Raw genomic sequence first — 9,735 nt, 5'->3', positions numbered from 1 at the left:
GCTGGTACCATCCATTTTAGCCTGCAAATCACCACTCAGTCCTCTCTCAATTTGGTTGGATTTTCTGATGCCGATTGGGCTGGTTGCCCAATTACAAGGCGCTCCACATCTGGAATTTGTGTTTTTCTTGGCTCTAACTGTATTAGCTGATCTTCTAAGAAGCAAAATACGGTTGCTCGATCAAGTGCCGAGGCTGAGTATTGCTCATTGGCTTCATTGGTTGCTGACCTCACTTGGATTACATACTTGTTGGGGACATTGGTTCTGCCGCCTGCCCTCATTTGCTATATACGCACAACATTAGTGCAATTCATCTAGCGGCCAATCCAAGAGTTACATACTCGCACGAAGCATGTCGAGCTTCGATTATCATTTCGTGCGAGAAAAGGTCGTCGAGGAGCTATGATAACCAAATTTGTTCCTTCCCCTTGCGCAAATTGCCGTTTTCCACCAAGCCGTTGTCCAAGTTCCAGTTTCAAGCTCTTCGGACCAAGCTCGGTGTTATGGCACACCCCACCACCAGCTTGGGGGGGGGGATGTAAGATAACTTGATTAGAATTAGGACTCTACAGCTAACATGCTTAGCCATTAGGATTTAATCTTCATTAATCTTATAGCCTATAGAACTCTTAAGTGGTAGAGTTTTCATCTGCTAGGATAACATACGTTACCAGTAGTAGGACTCCCTAATGACTCCAACTTTGGTTGTATATATATCCCTCCTTGTATCAGATTGTAATCAGTGAGTTTTAATACCAAAAATACAAAGAAGGTTCTGTTTCGGTTGCTATTTTCTTCAGTGTCCATGTGTGGCACGATTGGGACTGATATGACCCACTTGATATTGTTATTGTGTATTTATATTCATCTCTTTCTTGATATCTCACTTATCATCGGAAATAGAACGATAATTGAAAATGGCTTGAAATTGTGAAAAATACATTATGACGATTAAGGATGGGATCCTTGATATGATTTACTATAGATGTTGATATCATGCATGGCATTCATTCTTATTTCATATGCTGATTTGTTATGATCTGTGATTGGAAATGATGATAAGTGAGAGAGTGTGGCCTCTGAGGTCTTTGCCAGAGAGCGTAAAAGAGAGATGAGTGTCTGATGCCTGAGGTCTTTGCCGGGATCATGAGAGTGTCCGATCCCCAAGGTCTTTGTCGGGATCGTGAGAGTGGTACATGGACTTCATGGGTCCCCCATGGGTCATGACTATCGAGACGTGAAGGTATTCCATCCGTAGCATGTGTGTACGATATGAGACGTTTGGCCAGTGCATTGCATTGCATCGCACGTGCATTCATATTACATACATTCATATCTCTGATTCTGGTTGTTGTATTTACTGTATTGCATGGTGTGTTTCAGCATTGATTCCTTAGTTGATTATTGACTTGAGTTGTCGTGTGCCTGATTAATACATATTTAGGGATTGATGGACTCAAGGATTAGAGACTTTCTCCTAGGCTATGACTTGATGTTACAGAGATCTATTGTTGTTCCTATTACCGTGAGATTGGTTGTATTTGCTTAGTAACCCTATTTGATTGCTTACTTGCCTATTTGTTGATTTCTTTCTTTTATGTATGTTAGCTAATTGTTGTCGGCCTATGATGCCTATCAGTACATGTTATTTGTACTGATGCTACCTTACTATATTCTTTCTGAGTGTAAAGTTTGTTACAGATTTCACTTCAGGCCCTCGTGGGTGAGTTTCTCGAGGCAGACAGTTGGAGTTTCCAAGGTGAGCCATGTTCCGATCCGCTGCTCGGAAACTCTTCTATCGTAATGTCTTTATTTCATGTCTTGAGACAGATTTGTATATTTTAGACTTGTATTAGTAGCTCTTGTACTATTCAGACCAGCTTCCTTGGGTAGTTGTTGAATTCTGCATTACTATCTATCTACGATTTTAGACTTCTTTTGCTCTTATTTATTACTTATGTTGTTGGATGAATCTTTAAGGGACGGGTTTGCCAACCAGGTGGGAAAAGGGTTAAGTTCCCGCACGATCAGTAATTTGGGTCGTGACATCATTAAAGTGTAATAGCCTTTAATCTAGTGTTTGCAATCATAAAGCATACAATAAAGCATGAAACATTTAGACAACACAATGTTTAATCGAAAGAAGAATCTATATTAATAACTCATTAGCAACACTTCGAATTCATAATCCTAGAAAATGAGTATAGCTAAACATACTAAAAAAAAAATAAACAAAAGAAATTTAAAACTAGACATAAATATAATGCTAAAAGAGGAAGGAAAATCGCGCAAAACCAATGTGAAGACACCAAGAACCCGGAGAAGAAATCTCAAAAGTTTCTTAGTACTCTCTACGACAAAAGTTCCCTAATTAAAATAATATTATTCTATCTTTTTTGGGTTTAATAAAGACGTGTACAATGACTCAATTACGGTTTTTGGATCGCTTATGGTGATTGTATTTTGCTAAGATCAAATTGTCTTCTTCTCTCTAAACATCAAATTCGGGAAAGGCATCCAAAATTGCTAGTAGCGACTTAGAATCACTATTTCTATTAGTAGCGATTCAGCCTTGTCAATGGCGACCCAGATTTGCTATTAGGATTCAGCCTCTGTCAATGACAATTCTAAACTTCTGAAAGTGGTCACTTGGCCAACTTTTTTGCTTTTCCTTGCACCATTCCGCTTTTAACGATTTTCAAATGCGATTATAGATCTTCATTAGCTGATGGAACTTCTCAATTAACGTCCAAAATTGTGTAATTGTGGCTCTTTTATTTATGCTTCATTTCTTTCTGTCTTCTTAACTCTACAACAGTTGCAACCTAAAATCATGCGACTTATGTAAGAATCTAGTCATATTCATCACTTAAAGACAACAAAAGCTCACGTAAAGATGCAAATAAATTGGTAAAATCGCAGCTTACAACCATGCTTCTCATCTTGATGATATCGTCAATGATGTACGATTCGTGAATAGATTTCTTTTATACTATTTACCAGACTAGCCTATCATAATCCTCCTTTGTCTAGACTTAGGACAGACAATACGAGCAAACAACACTAGCATAATTAAAATAAAGGAGAATGAAATTATTGCTTGGTGGAGACTTGAGAAGTTAATAAAGGGTTGACAAGGAAAATTAAATGCACACACCACAAATAACATGTTTTATCCGGAAACTAAAGCAATAACATTATTGCAATTTATAGGCTTGTCTTAATTAATTAGCTGCAATTATCTTGTTGCTTGTCATATAGATATCAAATTCAATATGATCAAAGAGTGCAATGGCATATTTTATTTTATTTTATTTTAAATTAAGCTAATTCACCTAAAGCTAAGGCTTGGAGGTGATGACGGGGGCTTAATTGACCCCTACCTTGTTTATTGATTAGTAAAAATTACATAAATGGAGGGAGATGTGAGCCTAACCTCCACAACACACAAGGTGAACAAACTCACCTATAATAAAGCCAGTAAAACTCTCTAGTGCCACTATTGTGTCTCAAAGAAGTATGACTAAAACAGAGACACTCTAGAGTCTGAAATTGGTCCTATACATAATATAGTGGTGCTCTACAAAAAGCTGGGAAAGTTATAAGAACAAAGTGTTCTTCTACTATATGCACAACAAAAAGAAATTTCTCACGGACAGTAATGAAAGAACTGAATTTAACTAACAAACAAATTGGATTTGTCATAACGAATCTTGAAACTTGGTAGCTGCTATCTGTCAAGGTGGTAAGGTCAGTTGGAGGCCTGTGGTAAGTTTTTACATTGCCTGATAACTTCTTTAAGCATAATAGCCAACTTTTCTCCATCGGCAACCTGATTAGCTTCCCTATAGCAATGAACTACCTCAATATTTTACCTCTTGAATGACATATTAATTTCTGAGATTGGTCATGTCCACTTGGACTTGTTGAGGGAGAAGAGAGTATTTGATAGTAAGGGTCTCAAAGATCTTCTTCAACTCAAGGATGAGCTCAGTGATCCTGTTGCTTCTATCCCCATAGTTCTCGATGGTTTATGGTTGAAACACATAGCATCATTCCCATTGTGTGCACATTACCTATTCCTTTCACTATCACAGAGTGTGTTGGATTCCAATACTTTGGCTTGCTCTCGAGGTACCTATATATATATATTTTCCATCAAATACATAATCATATATATGTTGATTTGAGTTGAATAAATGAACCTCAAGTCCACAAAACAAGAAGAAAAAGACAAGGTTGCTATCCCATCCACTGAACTGTCAATATCAAGGCAAGTTCGAAATGGTGGCTGGCGTAGACTAGTATGTCAAGCAATCACAATTTGCTGAAGTTAAAATCAAAACTTAGCTTCTTACTCACTACATCTAAACATTTATAATCACTGTGGTCCGGATCAAGAAAACAAAAAGAGGTTAACTTCTGCACACTAATAGAATAATTTTTTTATATTATCAAGTTACCTAAAAGATAGTTATAGATAACTGTTATAAAAAGCAGGATTAATAGCCTGAGAAATAAGACAAGTTCAGAGGTGGATGTAGCCTCTTTTGTGTGGGTTTAGCTGAACCAAGTATTTGACACAAAATACAGATATATAGGTTAAGAAAACCACGAAAATGCATTTAAGGGGTGATCAATGAAATGGGTGAAGAACCATGAGGTCTCATGTTCGATTTCTTCCCATCTGCCCAAGCCTTGATGGGCAGAGTTATCCAATATCAGGAATAATTGAGGTGCGCACAAGCTGACCCGTACAGTCCACAAAAGTTAAATTGAAAAGAAATTATTAATTAAAGGAAAGAGGGTGGGTGAAAGTGACAAGAGTTCTTACAATTGAATGGCCTTTTTTAGGGCTATGATAGTGTCCATAGAAGTGTTGGTATCAATATCAAAGGAAATGGTGTCGCACATTTCAGGGCTTCTATAGAAGTTGCTTATTGGCTTTGTGATCAAAACTGCATTGGGGTAGTATATTTTCTCATTGTCGTAACTATGAAACACCGTCGTCAATATATTCATCTCTTCAACTACCATCCGCATATATATACAATACATATTTAGAGCTTGTGTAGGTTAGCTTATTGTAATTAAATAATTGATAAACATTAAGTGTTGACAAATAAAATAGAATAAGAAAGACTATTTGCTACATCAAGTTAAAATTGAGAAATACCTGAACTCCATCGACAACACAACGATCACCAATGTCAAAAGGATGGACAACAAACACGAAGATGATGGATTCGAAGATAGTCTTGCAAGTGTTTTGGAAAGCAAATCCCAAAAGGACAAGTTGGGATAGGAGGAGAGCAAGTATTTGTGTGGACAAGAGTCCCATCACTAAGAGTGAAATCACAATTAATATGAAGCTCACTATCCCACTTGCTAACTTGTGAAGTTGTTGCACTGCCGTCTTGGTATCATTCAATGAGTGTGCCAAGTACTTCCTCTCATAGTATGCTCGTACCTACATGCACTTAATAATTAATCGATACCCATTAAAACATTCAAGAATTTAACTTTCTGAATTTTTACACTATGTACGGTTGACTTTCGTATGAAGGAAAATATTTATTTACAAAAAAGTAATTTCTTATTTATTTTTAATATCTAATATGTAAACATAAAATATTTTCCCAAGAAAAAGTGGAGGGGGTGAGGGGTAGGGGTGAGTTGGGGATGACGGGTGGGGATTGGCTGAGGAGTTGGCGATGGGGGAGTAGGGGGTTTGCATGCTGGTGGTAGGGATGAGGGTGAGAGGCAAGGGGTTGGGGTTGTGTTGGGGTGAGGACAACATGTGGCGTTTTGGGGTAAGGGGAAAGACAATAAGCACGCAAATGACTTATGGAACTTGTTTTCTCTAATTCTATCAGGGAAATCGTTTTCTTGATATTTAGAGAACTTGTTTTCAAACAACCATTTTAGCCAACCTAACATGGAAAAATTTAAAAATGTGTTCGTCTATACCAAACGTGTCTTATTAACATGTCATAGTAGGTAACGCGCCTTATTTTATAGGTTACTAATCTCATTTTTTACTTACTTCTAAATTGTTTAGGTTATTATTTGATCCTTTATAATGTCAGTGTAAAAAAAGTTAAATCAAAGATTATAGGAAGGCAGTAATTGACGTTAATATTTAAGTAGAGAAAGACACAATGGTCCTAGTATGGTGTATTATAATAATTACCACCCAATTTCTGAAGGCAGACTTCGTGATCCGTCCAGTTTCAACAGCTCCTTCAAAGAGTGGGAATATGGCATTTATCTCTACTCTATTCAGGAACCTCATTAGGTCTTCCTCCTCGATGTACCTTCAGTACACAAAACGACAATATTAACCATCTGCTACAAACTCATTAATTATCATATTACATCCAATCTGTACTCTTTGTAAATACAAGAACGTTCATAAATATATTTAATCATTTCAACTTCTTAGTGTCTGCTATTGTCAATCACTACTCATTATTGAGGAGTTCCTGACAAATCATTCTGTGTGAGTCTACTACGTACTCGACTTTTCTATTATATATATGTATTTGTGAACCATATTAAAATAACTATTGAGAAATTAGAGTATGAATATATAGAAAATTATTATATTACCCAAATTCAAATCTTAAATAAACTGAATTATTTTTATAAAACAAAAACGTTAAAGTGAGGAGTATAAGATAAGAAATTAGTGGGACTGATCTGGATATATAAAGGTAACATTACATGTTTTACAATATTTAAATTAATTTAAATAATACAATTTGTAGTTTAAAGTAATCTTCTTTTAAACACACTAGAATTTAATTACTACCACTTTTATAATGCACGAATTTACATCTTCAAATTCGTGCGCGATTTAATAGACTGCAAAAATTAACATGAATGAGGAGGACAATTATGCTTGAATTGTGACCACTTTATTTTACAGAATTTTTGTTTGAATGGAGCAAAAGAAATTATCGAATCACATGAAACCCGCTTTGGCCTTCACTAGAGTGGTCCTTCCTAGCAACAAAATTTATAACTCCTTTTATGTGTAACGTGGTTAGTTTTGGGGTGATATAAAGGGCACTGCTACTATACGGCAGGAAAATTAAAAAAAAAAAAAAAAAAAAAAAAAATATTGATGGCTTTCAAGATAGCCAGGCATGTTGAAACATACGCTACTCCCCAAACAAGTAAACATCAAGACCCCAAATTAGTGATTCCATTAAAACTTTTGTGTTTGATACGGAAAATATTTTTCGAAACACGAGCAGAGATAATTGTACCCATATACATAAAAAAAAAATGACAGCAATGGAATGCCAATCCTCGGGCTTTATTTGTAAAGTCTCTATGCCTTGGTAATCAAAACCCAAAGGGCTCTCTCTTTAGCCCTATGTCTCTTATCCCGAGGAGGTCTTCCTCCACTAGCAGATTTTTTCGAAAAACCCTATTTATTCTGATGTGGATGGCAGGCAGGCCTATATTTCTTGGTTTCAACAACGAAAAGAAAGATCAATTTTTTGGGATCCTTCCTTTCTTCAAACGGAACGAAAAGAGATAGAATCAGGCCGATTCCGTTGAAGGTTTTAGCTAGGCAACTCACCTCGCCATAATCCTTTATAGTTGGTATATGTGTATCCATAATGTATAATAAGTATATATAATTTGCATAACAAGTGTATGCTACATACACACCGGTTATACTCATAATATACAGAGTGATTTTACTGATTATATTGTATAGGAAAAATAAATATAAAGGTTATACTATATTTCTAGTGTTTTGGTTCAAACATTTTTTAACGATGGTGAAAGAAAATTATACGTTAATTCACAAAAGTTAAACTCTAATGATTGATTGATTGTTGTCGTGTGTGTTTGGGACACAAAATCTCTGTAAATTAAGGAGTAGAAGACTTACTTGGCACCATGATTGGCCACGTTCTTGAAGATTTTTCTGGAACAATTTCTAGCCTCCATTTCGCTAGTAATCTTAGTTTCAGTGTTCCCAAACTCATCCACACTCTTAGAAATTGTTGACAACCCAAAGAACCTTACATAATTAGCCAACCTCTTCACACTCCATGCTGATGGCTTGCTTTGCATACCCAGATTCTTTAGCTTGGACAATTTCCTCAATTCTTTCAATTTATGCCTTTCTTTGACATCAACCGGCGGACCGGAAAGTGCGTCTAGAACATAGTGATGGAAAACACTTTCCTTCATACGATCAAAGTAAGTAGCAACGAAAAAAGACGAAGCTAAAACTTTTGACCCTAATAATCTTAATAAGTGCCGGATCGTTGCCTTGATGAGTAAGGCCAGTAAAGCTTCGCGTAATTTTGTCAGCATCTTGTTTTGTTTGTTGAGCTTCGAGTTGAACATGAAATTCAAAGACAAAAGGACAAAACCTAACCAAACACAATTTTGAAAGCTTTTCCTAAGACCATATACGAAATATAACAACTTCTCGCGGAGCATGAAGTTTCTCTCAATAAGGAAGACTAGGAATCGAATGACCAAACTTGAAATAAGGCGACCACTGAATATGATAAGAATCAGCAGGCACCATTTCCACAAGTGAAGACCCCATAAGGGATTGTTCCTAAGAGGTGAAATTGTAAGAGCACATATTAAACAAGATGTTGTGAGTAACAAAAGCAACCATTCAAACAAAAGCCTAATACGGATTTTTCTCGTCTTTTTTTTGCACTCTTCGTTAATACCAAATATTCCTTCTTGATCATCTTTTCCATGTTCCTGATCATATTCATCATCACTGTCTTCATCCTTTTCACACGAGGGCTTGAACGACTCATCAGAATCGTCGTCTGAATTGAAAGTTTTTTGGAAGATCGGAGCAGTACTATTAAACTCAAAGACTCGAGCTTTTGGTTTTGAGAAAGTGAAGCGAGGAATTGTTTGAAATTTTGAAGGATTTTGGGTAGGTTTTGTTTCTGCCATGTAATTAGCATCATCGGTACTCTTCCTGTGATCTTGTTCATCCATGAACTGAATTACGTGATCAGAGGCTGGTAACTTATCCATCTTTTTTTTTTTTTTTTTTTTTTTGGAGCTACTTCACTTAGTTTTTTTTTCCTTCCTTTTTTTGGAGCTACTTCACTTGGTTTAATTTCATCATCCTATCGATCGTCCTTATATAGAGTGTGAATGTGTCATCAAACATTAAAGTGATGTTTGGTTGACGAGATATCATGGAGAAGCTATCTCCACGTGAAATCGTACATTATTTTCATGCCATGTTTGGCTTCATAGTTACTTCCAAATAAAAAACATCATTCAATATTACAATGTTGGGTTTCAAAATTTTCTTTTCCGCATAAATTATATATACACCCATCAAGTTATGTGGGAATCTATATATTATTTCATTCGAGATAGAATATGGAATAAGAATATTAAAATAATTAATAACCAAAATAACCCTTAATGTAGACCAATATTATATTTGTTAAACTTATTTTAAACATATACATTATATAACAATTTTTGGTACAAAGCACAAAACGTCCAACAATAAACGACCCTAATATTATTAATTCTTGTATTACCAATTCATGCATGGCTAATCTCTGCATAACGTGTTACTAGGGCTGTTCACGGTTTTGGTTAAAACCAAAACCAAGCCAAAAATTTAACCAAACCGAATAAAAAAATCGACATTTGGTTTGATTTGATTTTAAATTTTAAAAACCAATAATATTTGGTTTGGTTATGGTTCTA

At 35.7% G+C, this 9,735-nt stretch overlaps 1 pseudogene; it reads right to left on the bottom strand.

The window, feature by feature from the left end:
* Positions 1–3,276: 3,276 nt before the first annotated feature.
* Positions 3,277–9,299, bottom strand: LOC132030078 (mechanosensitive ion channel protein 10-like; annotated as a pseudogene).
* Positions 9,300–9,735: the final 436 nt, after the last annotated feature.

Source organism: Lycium ferocissimum, chromosome 9, assembly GCF_029784015.1.
Source record: "Lycium ferocissimum isolate CSIRO_LF1 chromosome 9, AGI_CSIRO_Lferr_CH_V1, whole genome shotgun sequence".
Taxonomy (NCBI): domain Eukaryota; kingdom Viridiplantae; phylum Streptophyta; class Magnoliopsida; order Solanales; family Solanaceae; genus Lycium; species Lycium ferocissimum.
This window is presented reverse-complemented; position numbering and strand designations above follow the sequence as displayed.